The 20,700-nt window shown below is 45.1% G+C and overlaps 2 long non-coding RNA genes across 3 annotated transcripts in view; one reads left to right on the top strand and one right to left on the bottom strand.

Moving 5' to 3' along the window:
• Positions 1–20,700, top strand: part of LOC308592560 — a 259,350-nt gene that overhangs the window by 67,113 nt on the left and 171,537 nt on the right. The gene's annotated exons all lie outside the window — the stretch shown is intronic.
• The window catches only part of LOC308592555, a 61,916-nt gene that overhangs the window by 23,739 nt on the left and 17,477 nt on the right, over positions 1–20,700 (bottom strand). For both annotated transcript variants that reach the window (XR_014010543.1, XR_014010544.1), the window contains exon 3: positions 7,785–7,939. This is a non-coding gene — a long non-coding RNA (uncharacterized lncRNA). The remainder of the gene's footprint in view (positions 1–7,784; positions 7,940–20,700) is intronic.

The raw sequence follows: 20,700 nt of genomic DNA, 5'->3' as shown, positions 1-20,700 counted from the left end.
AGGTCCCTTCGTCCCCACCAATAACATATTTCAGGGGGCCAGCCCCCTCCCCAAGTTGAAGGGCACTGCCATTCAAATCATGTGTGTGTGCCATATCATGTGATTAATTACATGGGGCAGGGCTTACCTAGCCCCCCATATTTTATTCAAGTTAGCACCCCTGCCCAGCGCTAAGGAGGTTTGGAAATGAGCAAGCATGCATGGGATCATAAAATTGTAGAGTTGGATGGGACCCTGAGGATCATCAAGTCCAACCCTCTGCAATGTAGGAATATGCAGCTGCCCTATATGGGGATCAAACCTGCAACCTCGGTGTTTAGGACTGTGTTGTCAGCAGGGTTCCTTTCTCCCTGACCAGGGAGTTTGCCAAGAGGCAAGAGAGGGCAGCCTATCTCTGGTTGCTCTGGCGAAGAAGGAACCCTCTAATGGCTGGTCTGCTTCCAGCAGGAATTCCACCGACAGTCTTTGCATTTATATAGCAAAAGGGATGCACAGCTTAGCAAACAGGGGCATCCTGTTTTGTGTTCTGCAATTTTAAAAGTAGTCCATGCATTTGTGAAGCAGGGTGGCCACTTTCATGTCACCAGAAAAGAAGGATTGAAGAGGACACCAATTTGCATACAATTGACATGCACCCATTTACATGCATTGGCAAATATGTAGAAATAACGACTCTGATTTAAACAAAAATACAGAAGATTTCACCATAGTGACCAGATGTTCCCTCCCAGCCTGCTGTCCAGGTGTTCAGTGTTGATGGGACATTTTATGGCCCTCCTGCTCTCCCTTCCAAGGGCACTTTACTTTTAAACCAGACTTGGACAAGACAGCTCTTCAATTGGAAAATGTCCTCTGTAAAATAGGACACATGCACAATCTACCCCAAAGGCAAGCCAGTTTGGTGTAGTGGCTAGAGTGTTGGACTAGGACCTGGGAGCCCAGGGTTCAAATCCCCACTCTGCCACAAAGCTCACCTTGGGCCTTAAACTCAACCCAACCTACCTCACAGGGTGGTTGTGAGAATAAAATGTGGAGGAGGAAGAGAACTGTATGGGCCATGCTGGGTTCCTTGAGGGAAAGGTAGGACAGAAATATCTAACAGGAGAAGTGCCCTTCCCACCAATGATGCAGTGCACTGTCCCCCTGCCCTCCACCATGCAACCATATGCTTTTAAATGCTTTTCCATAAGCCCCAACTCCTTTCTTCTACCCAGATAAAAATACTGGAAAAGACTGGATTGAAGACGAGAATGAAGGACGTTGATTGTTCCTGGAGAAGCAACATCGTAGATTCCATGAGGCGACAAGAAGCTGTGCTGTGGAGGGATTTCGCTTCCATCCTTACAGCATCTGAGATACCTACAGAAGCCACAATGTGCCCTTAATCCCACAACAAAATCAAATCAAAGAGCAATTAATATCCTGATACCTGTGGCCAGCCAGCCAAAGTGGTATAGAGCTGATGATTTCTTTTTCCATTTTACTTCAACTGTGGTTACTTACTTCTCTGTTTTTCCCCCCAGCCCTTCTCTGGGCAAGTGGTTTTAGGGGCACCAAAGTTCACTTTTGTGGGTAACCTGCACTCTTAGCTGTTGATTTAATTAACTCAGGCTTCTGAGCTGCTTGACCATATCAGCTCCAGCGGGGCGAAATGATTCCAGGCATAAAATGGATTTATCACTTACAGAATATTCCAGAAGGACACTAGAGGGTGGGGACATATGTGTTTGCATATTTTGATGTGGACAAAGCTATAAAATATAATATCTACAATCCTCAATATTATATATGCACAGAGAGAAATTATTTGGGCTGCAAGTGCAGAGATGTAACATTTCAAGAACTGACTTTCTGGTCATATCCATGCACCATACATTTAAAGTACAGTTCCCAGGATTCTTTGGGCATAGCCATGGGTCTTTTAAGCTCATGATGTCTCCTAAAGATCCTGAGAACTGTAGTTTGATAAGGGCGCTGGGAACTGCGACTCTGTGAGGGATAAACATCAGTTCCCCCAAGATTATTTAAGGGAAGCCAGATATGAGCACAGTTAATGTGCTTTAAATGTGCTATAAATGTATAGCAATCTCAGTGTGTATCTTTGTCAGTTCCAGGGCAAGCTTGGGTTCTGCACATTTTCAGCATGGTTCAGTTGGAATCAGGGGAAAAGCAACAGTGAAGAGTGCCTATTGGCTAGCACCCATGATGTTCATGCTATTTAGGACTTCTTGTTCTGAAAACAGAACTGTATTGGCAAGGCTCCAGGGGCGTAGGAAGGGAGGCGCAGGGGGGGCGGGTGTCATCCTTGAGGGCAATGGCAAAATGGCACACCGCGGGGGTGGCACTTACCGTGGGGCCTGGCCTGCAGCGTGCCTGAGCCATGCATCTCTCCTGGGAGTGACGCAGTGGTTCGGGGCCCCGCGCTGCCCAAAACGGCAGTGTGGGGTTTGTGTCCGCCAGGTGGACTCCATGGGCAGTTTGCCGCACCACTCCCCTGGGTGGATCGCTGCACCATCCCTGTACACGGATCGCCAGGGCACCCCGTGGGCAGCTCGCACCCGCCCACACCGCTCTGGGTGCCAGAGCAGCTAGCTACACCCCTGCAAGGCTCTTCTCATTTTAGCAGAACAACACCATGTCTTATTTGTCATGACCTAAAACGTTCTACTTATTAAAATATGCTTGTAATCCATTTACAGTCGTACCTTGGAAGTCAAATGGCATCCATTCCGGAAGTCCGTTTGACTTCCAAAACATTCGGAAACCAAAGCGTGGCTTCTGATTGGCTGCAGGAAGTCGCAGAAGCCCTGTCAGACATTCAGGTTCCAAAGAATGTTTGCAAACCGAAACACTCACTTCTGGGTTTGCAGCATTCAGGAGCCAAAATGTCTAAATACCAAGGCATTTGGGATCCAAGGTATGACTGTATACTCTTACTAATGGTGGCTGTCCCCAAAATTGTTGCTCTAAGTTCTACTCAGAGTAGATGCATTGAAATTAATAGATCTAAGTTAGTCATTTCCATTAATTCCAATAGATCTAGGAGTAAAATTAACATTTGCTAAAACCCTTTATTTCATTTGTTGTTTCATGTCATTTCCTCTACAAAATTCATCCCACTGTTTTAAAAGCCAAGTGGGTTTTTTTTTTTTTCTTTAGAGGAAAGATTTGCTGGAGAAACATATCTGTCCTAAAATCTATTATGAAATGGTTCTCAATGAGCAAATAAAATGGCAGGCTATGCATTCTGTGGTATCCTAGTGTTCACATGCATGCTTTTTACATGGATGTGTGCTAGAGACAAGAATGCATCCACTCTCCATTCATAGGCTCATTTGCACGTAATGCTAAGCCAAACCATGGCTTAGGAAGAATCCTAAGTTATAGCCTCCACCAAAGAATTATAGTCTCCACCTAAGGAGCCGCTGTTTGGTGATGATACTGAGCATTCTGTTAGAGACCCCCCTCTCTCTCAACATCTCAGTAATATTTGGCCATTTTAAACACTTTGGAGTTTTCAAAGGGTTTCATTATCTCACTAATGCTCATAACAGCCCTCCAGGGCAGGCCAGTGCCATTACCTCCCTATTACAGGTGGAAGGATGGGACTGATTGCTTAAGATCAACTAGTGAGTTCACAGGGGCGAGATTCAGACTTAGGATTTCCTGCTTTATAGTTCAGCCTCTTAATCACTACATTTCACTAGCTCTCAATCAGCTATCTGGCATAGTTATAAGGCAGCCATATATATTTACAGACTGGCTGTGGGTGAGAGTGCCTCTGAGCATATGCAAAACCCTCTCCTCCTCCTCCTCAGGCTAGCCCCTGTGGGCTTCAGGCTGCCTGAACCTTCACCACCCTTCTGTTAGCATGTGCCAGACCCAGTGAACACAGCCCCTTTCTTTCAAAGATACCACACATCAAACCCCTTCCAAAAACTCCCCAATTTCCTTTATTCCCTTTAGAAAACTCTTTAAACTTTTCCTCGGTTGCTAAAGCCAGGCTTGTTTGTTCAGCTCCGTCTCTGCCTTTTAAGAAAGCTCATTGAAATCTACATCGATTTGTTATTTATCTAACTGCCAACAAAGACGGCCAAAAAAAAAGTCATAATTCTAGGCACTGGGGAGATTGAATTCCTGTATCACTGTTAGCTACATTAACTTGCTTCCTGGATCTCAATTCAATTAGGACAGCATTCCCTAGCATTAATAAATCAATACGGATGCCATTTTGATACATATATTTGAATGTCTTTCATTATATACTACAGGGGCAAGGATTAGAGTTGAAGGCGAAGTTAATGGGACATGACAAGGCAGATCAGGTTCGGTAGGTAGAGCTTTGAAGCCGTTAGCTGTAATTGCTTTCTGTTGCAAAAGATTGTGCCAATGATACACTAGAGCTGTTTAACAGGAATGGCGCAAGCCAGGATCCCCAACAGGACAGGAGAGAAACCAGCAGGTGAAGCTTCTTTCACCAGACCCTCCAATTGTCCCTATTTTCCAGGGACAATCCCAGAAGCTGTCCTGGTTTCCGATTTGACCCTAGAATGTCCCACTTTTCCTTAGGATGTCCTTTTTTCTATTGGAGAAATGCAGCCCTCCAAGCTTGTCTATCTGGCCCTCAGAACAGGCCACACCCTTCACTGACCCTGCTTCATTGAATGCTTATGCCTGGCAGAATGTGTCCTTGACCTCCAGTAATGTTTTTTGCTTGCCTTCATGGAGGATAGAGAGGAATGGTTGAGTATGTATGTGTAGAAGCTAGACCACTCTACAACAGTGATATTTATATTTGCTGCCCTGCCTACTTCTACCTCTGGCTCTGCCAACCAATGGCATGCGGCCCTCAGAAGATTGCCCTGAACAGAATGTGGTGCTCTGGCTGAAAAGGGTCCTCCAGCCCTTCCATAGGTGAAAGGGGTAGCGGTCTTCCAGCACCAGGGCTGGCACCACGAGCTGGCACTGATGGGCACTAGCTGACTGTACACATTGAGCAGAGACCCCCGGGACCTGCTCCACCTCTTCACGCTTCCAACCTGCTTGCTTGTCTGCTCACCTCTCACTCTGGCCCAGACAGCAGTGGTGGTGAGAAGGAAGAGCAGGAGGCAATGCCACCTGCTCGGTGTTGGGAGATTCCATTCCACCTTTTGTTGCAGACATGGGATTGTTGCGTGACACGTGTCTGTTTACTTTCCAGCACAGATTGCTGGGTCCCGTGAGCGGAACTTCCACTCTGTGTATTGCTTTTTTTAGTCTCTCCGAGAAGACAGCAAGGAGAGACGACATGCTTCTTTGTTCTAATTTATATAAAATAAATCCGTAGTTTTAATATGTATCCACGGCCTCAGCCTTTCTGTTGTGCAGTTTACGCTGCTACATATAGTGTGCTCAAGGAAGCAAGCTTGAGTTGCTGATTTACGCCAGAGCCTGAGGTTGATGAATCTCCGCAGCGTGATGGCCGAGAGGGAGACGTTCCAGCTGGGGGCTAGCCAGCTGGCCTTTCGACCCCCGGATGCTGACACTCACTCCTTGGGTCTCTCCCTGGCAGGCAAGCAAGTGAAGGTGGCAGAGGAGCAGCAGCAGCAGCAGCAGCAGCAGCAGCAGCAGCAGCAGCAGCTGGTGATAATGGCAGCGGGGTAGTAGATTCACTGAGAAAGGGGGGAGCATGGGAAGTGTCTTGCTGGAAGGACCCTCTAAAATCTGGAGTCAGCACTGCATAAGAACTTATGAAAAGCCCTGCTGGATCAGGCAAAAAGACCCTTCTAGCCCTACATTTTGTTCTCACAGTGGCCAACCACATGCCTCTTGGAAGCCTGCAAAGGAGGATGTAATAGCACTCTGCCCAGCAATTGACATTCAGAGGCATATTGAGCGAAGGACAGATAAATATTATCATTATTATTGCTGCTGCAGACAACTCCCAATTTACACAGGGGTTATGTTCCAAGGCACCGCGTGTTTATGTATATTTGAAACACCATCAAAAAAAAGCCTGGAAACACTCTCTAAACCACTTGAAACCTTTGCAAAACCCTTTAAAAAACCAGCAGCATTTTACCAAACACCAAACTCCACTACAATCGTTCCCTCCAAACTTCCTTGCTCAAGCCTGTACTCTCCACAGACCTCAACCATTGGTGCAAGGGCTCCTGGGATTGCACTTGCAAAGGCTTGTAGGATTGCTAGGCACTGTTTTCACACCTTTTTGCCCTTTCTGGGCTATTTTAGGGTCGTTTTTGCCATTTGGAAGGCCACCTCTGGGTTCAGTGTGATGCGCATGTGCACGATCATGTGTCAATGGGAAGCGTGTAAATTGGTTGTTGCGTGCAGGGCTTTTTTTCCCAGCCACAACTCTCCAGAACGGCGTTCCAGTACCTCTCAGCTGAGCCCTGGTAGTGTGGGAACAGACCTGACCAGCCAGTAAACATCCTCTATGTGGTCCAGAGAGGGTCTTCTCATGAGCCTGAGGCACAACAGGGCTTTGCTGAGGCTCTTCAGTTTCCCAGCTAGCAGCTGATGTGCGGGAAAGCTGCACCTCAGCTGAGCAAACCCCCAGCTGTTCTGGCTCACAGGAGCCAGAGAGGGCTTGGGTGAGGCCTCATTCAGCTGCTCTGATGCACAGGAACCTCAGCGGAGCAGCCTCAACAAGCTTCTGGCTGGTGAGGAGACACACAAACCCTGACCCCAGAGAGATCCTCTTTGGGCTCTAGGATGGGTCTTCTGAGAGAGGTGCATTCTGGCACCTTTTTCTCTAGAGAAAAAAAAACCACTGGTTGCATGTATTATTAATTGGCTCTCCTCCTATTCAATTTGTCCTCACAACAACCCTGTGAGGTAGGTTAGTCTGCGAGTCACAAGGTCACCAGTGAGATTCATGGTCAAGTAAAGATTCAAACCCAGGTCTCCTAAGTCCTAATTTAACACTTTTATGCATAGAATCAGATTAGTCAGTAGGAGAACCCACTGTAAGTACCCAACACAGAACCTAATTGCTCTAAAGCAGCTTTCCTCAATTTTGTGCCCTCCAGATGTTTTGCAAGACTACAACTCCCATCAAGCATCCAACATGGCTGATGGGAGCTGTAAAAAGGTAAAGGGACCCCTGACCATTAGGTCCAGCCGTGACCGACTCTGGGGTTGTGGCGCTCATCTCGCTTTATTGGACGAGGGAGCCGGTGTGCAGCTTCCGGGTCATGTGGCCAGCATGACCAAGCCGTTTCTGGCGAACCAGAGCAGCGCACAGAAATGCCGTTTACCTTCCCGCCGGAGTGGTACCTATTTATCTACTTGAACTTTGATGTGCTTTCGAACTGCTAGGTTGGCAGGAGATGGGAGCTGTAGTAAAAAATAAAAACAAAAACGTATCGAGAACATCATGCTGGCAAAGGCTGCTGTAAAAATTATCAGACACTTCACACTGGCCCTTTGAATTCTCCTATTATAATAGAGAGCCTTGTAATGCCTCTGTGTCTCTACAGTTCTTAAGATCTCCCCATTTCAAATTGATTGGGACAGTCATGATTGCCAAGTGAGAAGCTCAAATCCTTGTTCCTTATCCATTCACTTTGCTGCTAGGTTCCTTAAGAAGATACGAACTGAGTCGTCCATCAACATGACTCCTGGAGACAATCAAATAGGCACCTTGCAAAATGCAGTATTCATCTCTTAAAGGTCTTAAAAGCATTTCTCAATTATGAATGGTCTGGAGGGAGTGATTCCTAGTGCATCTAGGGATAAATAAAGATGGAAAATAATAGCATATCAATAGTATTGCAACTTACCTTCTCTCTCGGCACATAGGACATGCCTCATCCCACTTGTTCTCCAAGATTAGATAGACAAAAGATTACATTTAGGAGCTTGAAAATGCAATTATTGTCCATCTTCTTTGGGTAAAAAGTATTACAATTCAATCATGCTGCTTTTCTCTTGGAATCTGCCAGAGACAAAAACACCCCACAAATTTGTATCAGCAAGATTAAATCAAATCAAAAACAGCAAAAACATAAATAACGTTTTTGACCAAAAGAGAAAATTGAAGCAGAAGGCATGCATTACATTGCTAAGTTTTAGGTCCTGCAAGAAACAATATGCAAGGCATCCCTTACTTTTGAAAACATTATTCTTGTACAAATAAACTGGTGACCATAGGAAGCTGCCTTACACTTTTATTTTAGATCTTGTTGTGATTTATGTGAAAGTTTGGTTGGGCATTTGTTAATGTTTTCTTTATTGTTCACGACTACTTCTGTTATTTGAAGAGTCGGACACGACTAAATGACTAAACAACAACACTTCTGTTATGTTGCATTTATGTATTTTTTCATGTTGCAAACCGTCTTGAGCATGGTTTGAACTGTGGAAAGACGGCATACAAATAAAATTATGTATGTACAACTTTTGGACATTAACTCAGTATTGTCTACATTGACTGGCTGTGGCTCTCCAGGGTTTCAGGCAGGAAACTATTTCCAAGGCCTACCTGGATATTCAAGAATTGAACCTGGGACCTTCTGTATGCAAAGCAAATGTAGGGAATGTCATCTCTTAGATATTCAGGGTCTGGGTCATTTATGGCTTTAACACTAACATGGGCCTCTTGAATTGGGCCAGGAATGAACTGGCAGCCAACGCAGCTGTTTTAAAACATGAGTGATATGAGTTCTAAATGGAACCCCAGACAGTAATCTGGATACTGCGTTTTAGACCAGTTGAAGTTTCCGAGTTGTCTTCAAGAGCAGCCCCAGGTATAGCACATAGCAAATTGCATATATATTAGCATATAGAGATCTTCTGCAAATTTGTATCTGCGCTTGTTCTCCTTTCTGGTGATGCATAAGTGGCCACCTTGAAAGCATCTGCTATAGTCCTGGCTTACAGCTTGTCCCCATAAAAGGTGTGCAAAGCCTCTCCACTGGAAGCTACTAGAAGTGGTTTGCTGGGTGCACTGGAGCCGCTGTGCCATCTTTCTGGCAGGTGGGTCACCATCACTTACTGGGAGGGAGAAAGGTGAGGTGGTAGGGAGGTGGGTGTGGTGCAAATGCCCAGCGGAGCCAACACACCAACAGAACCAATCCAGCGCTCCTGCTGGTGTTTTCCCACTGCAATAATATCTCTGGTGACTTAGATGCTTTGGCTGAGAATCCTGCATTGCAAGGGGTTAGGCGTGATGAGCCTTGGAGTCCCTTCCAACTCTGCAATTCTAAGATTCTATGCCAGGGTTTGAACCAGTAGCCTTCTGCATGTGAGCAGATGATACACCACTGAGCTCCGAGCCCTTTCCTGCCTTGCTGTTGTTTTTTTTAATTTTGTGTGTGTGTGTGTGTGTGTGTGTGTGTGTGTGTGTGTGTACCTGAGTGAATACTGGATTGTAAGTAGTTATGCTCTCTAAACAAGGGACCCTCTAGAGTGGTTGGTTCCACTGGGGGGGGGGGAAACTAAGCTATTAAGAGCAATTAGGACTTGGAATGCTCTTTGAAACCAGGTGGCTTTGCTTTAAAATGCACCTTCATCTGTAGCAATAAGGCATTTATGTACTTTTTCCATACTTTGAAAAATACAAAGAGGTGGGAGATCTTTTTCATTACCTATTTTATCACACACCCTCCTACAATGCAAGTAGGGAGAGGGAGCTAATACCCCAATCCAAACCAAAGACCCCAATCCAAACTCAAATGTTGGAATAGAGGGAATTGCCCATTTTGCTTCTCTACGCTTCTCATTTTCCCAATCTTAAATTCAGTTCCCCGCATTTCTGCAACAACTTGCAGGGACGGGGAGGGAGAGTTTAAAAATCCTCCTGAAAATTCATCAGCATTTTAAAGTGACTGTCTCCTAATAAACAGAGGAAGCTGGCATTGGGGCTGCCACTGACACTCAGCATTTGCCACCTGAAGCGACTGACTCACTCTGCCAAATGGCTGGCCTGGCCTTGCATATCACATTTTTTCCCACCCAAATGTCAACTTACATTGGCATAAGCGTCATCAAGCTCAGCTGGACGAATCTGTCAGTTTTGGTTCCTCTCAGGTTTCTCGTTTTCCCAGTCTGAAATCCTGTCCCTGACATTTCTGCAGCAGTTTGTACTTTCTTAAAGCCCTCATTCATGAAGTGCTCATGTCTCCTAACAAACAGTCTTACTGCAGTTTTGGCAAAGGTTCAAGGTCCTTGTATTAATTTACAAAGCCCTGAACAACTTAGGTCCAGGGTACCTCAGCGACCACCGGAACCCTTATATTACAGCTTGATCCCTGTGTTCATGTGTAGGAGAACATTGCCATGCTGTCTGGGGCTGATGGGAGTTGTAGTCCAAATCAACTGGAGAGTGCCAGGTTGGCCAAGTCTGCACCAGACCATATGACAGGGAAAGAGTTTGTGTCATTTTAATGGAACAGCGGCAGGATTTCATTTTAATGTTCATTTCCATTCTCCAAGATTTTCCCCTCTATGTTCTGCCAGAACTCCAGGAACCTCAGCTCACTTGCACTTCTGTCTCTCCCTCCCTTGCTTCAAGCTTCAGACCATTCAAAGCCAGACTTGTAAGAGCTTTGCACTTTCCACCGCTTGCCAGGCTAAACAAGGTGACGGCTGCCCTTTCTGAGCTACCACATGCGGGTTCATGACCTCTGGAGGTACACAGGACGTTAACCTCCTCTGGGGTCCTATTTAGCTTGGCCATATTGGACTAAAAGAAATGAAACGTCTATTCAATTAACGAACTGCGAATGAGAAGTTTTCCACCTCCTAGTTGTACATTTCCCCATAAACAATAAGTTCGCATGTGTGTGATTTTCTTTTTAAAAAAGAAAAACCTGTTGCCATGAGATGGATTATTCTTTCTCCCTGTCAGGTTCCTGTTGAAAAACATGACAGCAGCTCTTACTCGAAAGTAAGGAAGAGCTCTTTATTCAAGCTAAAAGTGGAGCAGGCTCAGCAGGAAGAACAAGGCTCAGAAGTCGGGATTCCAAAGTACATGGGCAAGGCAAGACGTACATAATAAAGAGAAGCCAGGAAGATGACACACAGCTGACACATCTCTCCAACCAAGTTTGTAAAGATGGCGGAGGGCTTGCTCATGGGACTCTCCCTTTGGTTCAGCCCTGCATGTGTGCTCCATCCATGCAGGTGCACCTGATCATACCTACAGAAGTGGCACCTTGTTCTTGGTGACAGGATTATGTGCTACCCCTCTGCCTCCATCTTCTCCTGTTCAGCCCTGGCTGACTGAAGTCCTCCTCCCACCCTGATGTGGCTCTGCATTCCTCAGGAGGAGTGGGGAACGGACATGTTAAGCCTCTCTCTTCCATCCCTGTATGCCTACCTTCCAACCCCACCCCACCCCGTATCTGCTTCTAACTTCTGTCCTCCTCCTCTTGTGTCTGTGGATGCCAGATCATGCGAGAGCTGAAGGGCCTATGACACCCACGTACACCTACTGTTAGGGTGGGAAGAAGAAGAAGAAGGAGGAGGAGAAGAAGAAGAAGAAGAAGAAGAAGAAGGAGGAGGAGGAGGAGGAGGAGGAGGAGGAGGAGGAGGAGGAGAAGAAGAAGAAGAAGAAGAAGAAGAAGAAGAAGAAGAAGGAGAAGAAGAAGGAGAAGGCAACGTTCCTGCACCTTTAATAGTTGCATAACAAGCTGCACCTACTGAAAATCCTTTATTTATTTATTTTTTTACACAATTACAGAAGCCCTGCCCTCTTTTGAATCTGGCCACCCTGCCTACTGTGTCCAGACTCTTCACACCTGAGAAGGAAGAGAAATACGTGACAGTATTTGGGAGGGGGAGGCACATTAATTGACAGATACAAGCTTGCATACAACATGGATCTATTCTAAAGCAGCATCCTTGAAATGTTAGCTATGCCACTAAAGAAGAGAGACAAAACATGTCTAGCCAGCAATAATATTCACCTGTATCAGATTGTTCATGGAAACTGATTGCAGTGGTTATTAGATGCCAAATAATTTAATCTGTACGCTATCATGTTATTTATAGCATTGCAGGGAGTTGGACTAGACCCTGTCAGTCCCTTCCAACTCTACAATTCTATGATTCTATACATTTCAGTTTGAGAAGTAAAAGTGCCGTTCTGTGGGTGTATTCAGACTTGGAGATGGTTGTGTTCATTTTCTTGGTTATACCCTGTAATCCTAGCACTTTTGCTCCAGCTTCTAACATTCCCTTGGAACTGTGCCCTTTTGATCGATACACCACCATGTTGCATTAAACTCCATTCACACCAGAGTACATGGTGTGACACTACAGAGGAAGTCATTGAGTGTCACCACCACCATATATGCATATATATGCTTCTGCTCACCCATGATTAACCCATGAAATGGTGGGAAACTGTATACTGCAATACCACCTCAAAATTCATCATGTGAGTGGCTGTGGCCATGAAAACAGCGGGCAAATTATAGCACAAAACTTCCACAATTTTCCAGGCTACAAGGGTTGCCAACATTTGGGGGGGGGGGGACAGCACACAAATGAATACTAAACCTCCACTAGATTTCCAGAAAAAGCTTTTACTTTGTGTGAAAAATACGAAAATTATCAGGTAAGGAAATGTCAGGAATGGAATAAAGGGCTGTCTGAATGCCATCTAAATTTGGATGTGAGGCTTCTTTCAGTCCCTTTTATTGTTGATACAAATCTGGAAGGGAAACATCAGAAAAAGGAACTGAGTTGGGGCCCAGCTGGTTGCAGGTGTTTTGATGATTGGGCGGGGGGCTTTTTGGTTACACGCTTTGAAAGGCAACACAAGCAGGAAGTTGCTTTTTACATGCTAGTCTCCTTGCTGTATGCTTCTAAATTCTCTTAAATCCAGAACACCTAGCAATTTGGACTAAAACTAGAAGTAGGAAATGGTTTTCAGCCTGAGGGCCACATTACTTTCTGGGTAAAACTCCAAGGGCCACAGGTCAGTGGTGGACAGGGTCAGAGGCAAAAGTGGCTAGGCCAGTAAATGCTAATTTTGCCTTTGTGCAGTAGGCTAGTTTCTATACAACACTCTCTATCCACTACCCAGGTGAACAAGAGTCATTACCAGAATTCAAGGACACATTCCATACCCCTCGACCATACCCCTCCTGATTTGAGCGGGACATCTGGAATAGCAGAAGCCATCCCAGCTTCTGACTGGATCCTGGAATGTCCCATTTATCAGTCTCACACTCTCGCATGAATCAAGTGGCTCGCACCAGAGCACCAAACCAAAAAACACTCTGTGCAGAGCCTAGAAAATTTTATTTTTCACTTCATAATTTATTTATTAAAGCTTTTTTATGATACGAGGTAAAAACTAATCGACATAAAAGCAAAAGCAGAAAAAGAAAAGAGAGAGTTGAGCATGGAAGAAAGGGGAAAGAAAGAAGAAAGAAAAGAAAAGAAAAAAGAAAAGGAGAAAAAGGAGAAAAAGAAAAGAAAAGGGCTTTAATAAAAATAATTATTCAACCCATTCACTCATTTTTTTTGGCAACGAACTGCATTGCAAAATTTGGAGAAGTATGAAATCCAAAGGATAATTATGACCTGCACATTAGTCTGGGAGATGCAGTTCAGGTCAGTTTGATTCAGGAATTCACAGAAACCAATTTCCTCAAGCACCCATAACTGTTTGAAAGGCAGGGTACACTTGCTGAGACTCAGTCAACAAGTGTTGGTGGTGTTCTGTTGACCAGCAAGAAAGTGGCATAGTCTTAGCCTTTTGGCTAGTGTGGATATTCAGGTTTCTGGTGCCCGGTGATGGCTCAGACATCATGCCACTAGACCAAATTACATGCTATGGTGGCTACATAACTATGCCTTTACTTACAGGGTGGTTGTTCTGCAAATTGGCAGCAGAGGGGTTCAGTCTGGATCAGGACTTCAACAAAGGGGTGGGGTGGCTCTAACTCTTTACCCTTTAGTGGTCCCTGGGGTGCCTCGTCATGCAATTTAAATTGGGAGGTGGAGAACCTCCCAAGCTGTAGACGTGGGTGAGGCCTGTCCTTGATCAGGACTCTAGTGGGGCAAAAGAGTTAAAAACAGCCATTTTTAACTAGTATTTGCATTGTTTACGTTGCAATTTCTTGTATTTATCATATACCAGCTTGATATTTCACAATATATATTTCACAGTATATAAATACTTTAAATAATGTCCCACTCCATGCTACTGTCATAAGAAGAAGAAGAAGAGTTTGGATTTGATATCCCGCTTTATCACTACCCTAAGGAGCCTCAAAGCGGCTAACATTCTCCTTTCCCTTCCTCCCCCACAACAAACACTCTGTGAGGTGAGTGGGGCTGAGAGACTTCAGAGAAGTGTGACTGGCCCAAGGTCACCCAGCAGCTGCATGTGGAGGAGCAGGGAATCAAACCGGGTTCACCAGATTACGAGTCCACCGCTCTTAACCACTACACCACACTGGCTCTCCACAATCTCCCCCCCCCCCCCGATCACTAGCACTTGTGTTTGGGGTTGTTTTAACAACACACTTAAAGGAACAGAACATTTGGAACCTGCATTAGTTTGGCCCTGAGCCTCCAAGCACCTTTGAACCACTCTTGCCCATGGCATTTTCTCCTTCTAAATAAATGCTTCACCTCCTTTCTCTTTCATGGGCTCCCCTGAACCCGACACACATACTCACAAACAAACACACTTTCTATTTTAAGCCTGGGAAGGAGAGAAACCTTTCCATCCCAAACCCAATTTCCTGCAGCTGCAAAGCAAGGGACAGAAATCGCATAGCCAGCCAAATCGAAATGAAAATGGTCTTCTCTCCCACCCCCTCCATCCAGCACATGCCTCTTGTCCTGACACACTCCATCCAGCCACCTGGCAGAGTGCGTGCCAAGAGATAAGTCTCTGGGAAAAAGTGGCCACAATCTTTTGACCCACTTCCTCATCTGAGTTTTGTGCAGAAAAACAGAATAAAGTCCTGGGAGCAGCAAGACAAAAAAAATAAAATAAAAATGGAAGTGCACCACGGGGGGAAGAGGGAGTGAGAGAAAAAGAGAAATGCATGACTCAGTTCCACAAGCTATTAAGAATAAGCAGAAGTGCACAGCTTCACAGATAAAAGTGAATATGTGCTTATATACTAAAAACACCCCTATTTTCCATGTGACAGGAGCCTCGGGGTTCCTCCAGACAGTTAAATAAATTGGAGTTCTTGTTATTAAATATACCAAGAAAAAAGCACACCAAGAACTCAGGCCAATGTAAGTTTCAATAGTGGGAGTGGTCCCTACTCGCAAATTAATAGTCAATTGGAACAAAAACTAATCCATTCAAATGTATGTATTCTGACAAGGATTACAAACTCAAATAGAGATTACAAACTCAGACTCATAAAGATATGTATAACACAATAATTCGTTACAGAATTAGAGATAAGAGTTTATGAGTAGAGATAAGTTCATGTCAGTTCATAGTTAGATTCAACTTGAAGGTCTTTGTTTCAATCATTGAGCAAGTCAGACGTCAATTATGGATCAAAAACCAGTAAGTTCATGTTAGTGCATAGTCAACTATTGGCCTGAGTTCTTGGTGTGCTTTTTTCCTCCAGACAGTGACAGAGCTTCATACTCTGGCTCTGGGGGTGGGCAGAGAGCTGGTGGGGACGTGGCTGACGCACCGCCCGGGGGCATGGCGCATGTCCTGGGGGGGTGGCGCTGCCGGGGGCGGTGCCCCCCCGCCCCCATCTTCCTCCGCCAGTGCCTCCACAGGACCTGTTTACTGAGCATTCATCATGCTTTGCTTGCACAAAACTTTTGCAGAGGTTAGACAATATCCAGGCTTTCCTGCCTGAGGCAATAGTGCACTTCCCAAGCAGCAAAATGGGACACAACACCCCTGCACGCATACACACACACACACCCACACACACACACCAGCATGCACTCATCCATGCTGTGTTGAATTGGAAATAATTGTGCACCGCAGCAGAAATTGAAGGGCAAGGTTATGCATCCTAATTGAATAATAGAATCATCATAATAGAATCGTAGAACTGTAGAGTTGTAAGGTACCCCCAAGGGCTGTCTGGTCCAACCCCCTACAATGTAGGAATTACAGCTAAAAAATCCTTGGCGGGTGGCCACATAACCTCTGCTTAAAAACTTCCAATGAAGGGGAGTCTACCACCTGCTGAGGGAGTCTGTTCCACTGTTAAACTGCTCTGGCCACCAGAAAGTTCTTCCTAATGTTTAGTTGGAAACTCCATCCTTGTAATATAAAGCATGGAGCAGCAGAAAGCACTAATACTGTACTAATTATATTTGAGATAGGGCTACTTAGCATCCAGGAGCTAATAACACCCAGAACAGGACTGTGGAAGAGCTGTGACTGGATTTCCAGTGTCTACTTTCTTAGCAAGTCTGTCTCATTCTCTCTCTCTCTCTCTCTCTCTCTCTCACACACACACACACACACACACACACAGCGCACTCATTTACATCAGACATGACCTTTTGATTTCTCGGGTAGAGTGTAAATTGCATGTCGCCAGCATAAAATATTAAATCCAATTTATATTTAATTATTGATGTTATTATGAATTCCATAGTAATGGAAGTGGGGGGAGAGTGAAAGAAACAAACCCTTCTTTCCCCTCCCCCTCCACACAATGCCACCATTAAATAGCTTTGTTGCATTAGCAGTTTCTTGAGGTTAGATAACTTCTGAAAGGGCATGATTGATGGTTATGGGGAAGTTTGTAAATAGTCTTCCAGATATATTTTATATAATGATTGTGCCAATAAAAGAGATCAGGAGGCTTCTTACGGGACTGCTAATTATTTTGCGCAAGAGAAATGGTAGATATGGGTGGAAGAGAGCCCCCTCCCCCACGCAAATAATACGTGTTAACTCTTTTGACCCTCTACTTTGGCGGCTTTTGGCTTTGATGTCCTGATAGTCAAAGATGCGCTTTATGGAAACTATTGTGGGTTTTATTAAATGAAGTGTGTTGGGAAAGGGGGCGGGGAAGAGTGGGGAACCACACTAGTTGAGGGTTTTAACCAAACACTCAGCATTGCTCTGACAATGCTTTGACCAAAGGATTAATTGATCGATCCTGTCGCTACTTGATTAGACATCAATTTGCTCGCCCCAGTTAATTAATTAATTCATTTCCTATTGTGCTCTTCCACCCAGTTGGGAGTTCAGGACAGTGCACAACATAAATTGAACGATCATCACATGGTAAATTATCAAATTAAACCCATAACATCATTCAAATTCAAGAAATATCCTCATGACACTCCAGTCCCACCCATATAACTACAGTGGTACCTCTGGATGCGAACGGGATCCGTTCCGGAGTGGCGAAGCCTGGAAGTAACGCCCTCCATTACTTCCAGGTCACCGTGGAGCGCAACCCGAAAATGCTTAACCTGAAGCTACTTCAACCCGAGGTATGACTGTATTGCGTCTCTGGACAATTAAATTTCCCAAAGCCTGGCTGAGAAAATAAGGATTTAGCTGGTGTCTGAAGGGCAGCAATAAGAGCAGCAATTTGATGTCCTCAAGAAGGGAGTTCCAAAGTCTGGGGGCCACCACTGTGAAGGTCCTGTCTTGTGTAACTACTCCCAGTGGTAGTTGGTGACCATGGGGACTGATAGGGCAAAAGACTGGAAGACCAATAGCAGATGGAGCCAGAGCCAAAGAGAGGCAGAGCCAACTAATTCTAGTATTGCCACTATCCACCTCGCCACTGAGTTTTACAAGGGGCAACATTGAGACTAAGAAAGAGGAAACTGAGGTTACATAATTGATTATTTCCACCCACTCCTGTTTGCATTGTATTTCATTTGTGTTGAAATTAATGTATCAGAATAACGTAACAACCATGTAACTTACATAACTGCAGTGGAATGGAAACAGAGCTGCAGGCCATCGAATGGAGAAACGATGCCTTCATGCATCCCTAATAGGAAGGAATTCATAACTGAAATAAATAAATAACTTTACTTGTACCCTCAAACAGAGTGTGCACATATGTGTGCACAAGCACCCAAGCCTGGCATTTAAGGCCTTACTCTTCTCTTATTGTCCTGTTCCAATGGGGGCACAAGAGGTGAAGGGAAAAGGAGACTTTAATGTGCAGCCTGTGTGCTCTGGCTGCAGACCAACCCTATGCTTTCTGGCTCCTGGAGGTGGTGAATGTGCAGGAAAGGACAGCGCTGGCTTATTTCACGGGAAGCCATGATTATAAGAAGCCCTTGCTTGGGATCTATTGCACCAGCTGCAACTCATTAAACCTTGATTTCTTCCAATCCCGTCATTGCCGGACGCCAAAGCATGCGGGGCGGCAGGATAAAATCAACAACCAAGCTAGGCTCAGGTGCCAAGCGGAAAGGGATTAGAGCCTGTTTGGGGTTTTTAAAGAAATGTTTCTTGTTTTGTTTTTTTGATGAGGGGTTTCTGAAATGTAAGTTTCAGCCAGCCAAATGTTGAGGGCTGGCGTTTCAACTTGGAGATGGGCAACAGTTTTTCAAGGGAGCTGAAAATGATATATGAGAGAGAGAAGATCGTGTACCCTCAAACAGAGTGTGTGCATATGTGCGCACAAGCACCCAAGCCAGGCATTTAAGGGCTTACTCTTCTCTTATTGCCCTGTTCCAATGGGGGCACATGCATGGTCCCCCAAAAGAAGACAAATGAGGGCATAGGTTGGCATGAAAAATGTAGAGATGCCATTTTAGAGCTGCTACTCTAATTTAAATAGAAATACAAAAGATTTCACCATAGAAGGGAGAACATTCTGCGTCCAAGTGATGCAAATGTTTGATGGGCAGCTTCTGTCTTTTCATTCTAAGGGTTCTTTAATGCTAAGCCCATTGTGGACTGGACAGACCTTTATCACCTTTCAGAAAGGTGACTAGCAGTGGCTGTCCAGGGTTTCAGATAGATGTCTTTCTCAGCCCTGCCTGCAGATGTCCGGGATTCAATATGGGACTTCCTGCACAAAAAGCAGACGTTCCACCACTGAGCTCTAGTCCTGCCCAATCTTCATTACCAGATAAGATGCTGTTTTTTACAGGACAGGAAGCTGCCTTATGCAATGTCAGACTAACAGGCCATCAGTAGTGTAGACACTGACTGGCAGCAGCTCCCCAGGGACTCAGAGTGTCTCTCCAAACCCGACCTGGAGATGCTGAGATGACCTTCTGCATGCAAAGCTTCTCATCTTCCAGTAAACCTTCCCAGTTTGCAGAACACATGCAACCATTTATCCATCCAGCACTTCATGCCTGCAGTCCAGTGAACGCCGTGTTAGAGCCGGACCTGTTTTTCCCTGCTACAAGTCTGTCACTTTTCAGAAGCAAATTACCGAGAGCTAGTCACGCATGCCCCAGCCCCTGCACTGCACCTCTTGAGGATTTTGTTAAAAGGCTATTCTATCCCAAGAGCCCAGCTCAATTGGCCTTTATGAATGAACTGCTGGAAAAAATGATCAATAAATGTGTCAGTCAGGTCGGGGAAACAACGGTAGTTTATTCTCCAGCCTTTGCTTACACAAAGCACAGCGTTAACCCTATTAGGGTTAGAGATTTCTTCAGGCCAAACAGCGCATTGTTGTCTAAAAGTTTTCCTTATTTGTTTTAAAAACAAAAAACAGAAAAGCCACAGAGGGATGTAATCAAGAGGCTTTGCAGGGGGGCATGACAGGGTGTGTTCCTAGATTCCCTACCATCTCAATATCTGAGCGGGTGTTTGGGCCCTCAGTTGCTGTGGTTACAGCCATCATCTTTATTTCCCTGAAATGCCAGAAGTTCTGGTTCCCGTGCATTATGGGTAAAAACAAAACATGGCAGCTACCATTTATTTTCTGGCAATTCCCCTCGGGCTGGTTGGTTGGGTTTTCGCCCACAATGCAAAAAATTCCAGTTTGGGCACATTGCTATGCTTTTGTGGTAGCGGTCACTTCCCACACACGTGTATATGATGATGATGATGATATTTATTATTCATACCCCGCCCATCTGGCCGGGTTTCCCCAGCCACTCTGGGTGGCCTCCAACAAAACATGATGCCCCAGAATGCTTGACTTCTAGGGTCTTGTTGGTGACCATGAGCTCCTCATAACCCAACTAGGCGAATTGGAGGTGGGGGTTCAAATGTCCAGTGCATACATCAGCAGAGGGCACAGCCAGCTACCCATGGATACCACCGCTTACTAGGGTGGGCATGTGTCCTAGAGGGCATTTCTCTATTTAAAGGAATCCTCTACTTGAACAGCTGTCCCATCCAAGTACCATTTAAAGATAAAGAACCCTGAAAAGGGAGAGCAGGAGGGGGCTGCCCAATAACAGCAGCATATGAACAACAGTCTGTGCAGGCACCCAGGCCACAGTCTTCCCCACTATGGTCAGATGGATTGTATTTTGAGTTGGAATATAGCCTTTATATTAACATATTGCATCAAGGGAAGCCATAGTAGCACTCTATTCTGCTTTGGTTAGAACACACCTGTAATATAGCATCCAGTTCTGGGCGCCACAGTTTAAGAAGGCTACTGACAAGCTGCAACATGTGCAGAGGAGGGCGATGAAGATGATCTTATAAGGAACAGTTGGGAGAATTGGGTATGTGTAACTTGGAAAAGAGGAGACTGAGAGGAGATATGATAGCCTTCTTCGTATATCTAAATGGGAGTCACATGGAAGATGGAGCAAGCTGCTCTGGAAGCTAGGACCGAA

Source organism: Podarcis bocagei, assembly GCF_964188305.1.
Source record: "Podarcis bocagei genome assembly, chromosome: 7".
NCBI lineage: Eukaryota > Metazoa > Chordata > Lepidosauria > Squamata > Lacertidae > Podarcis > Podarcis bocagei.
This window is presented reverse-complemented; position numbering and strand designations above follow the sequence as displayed.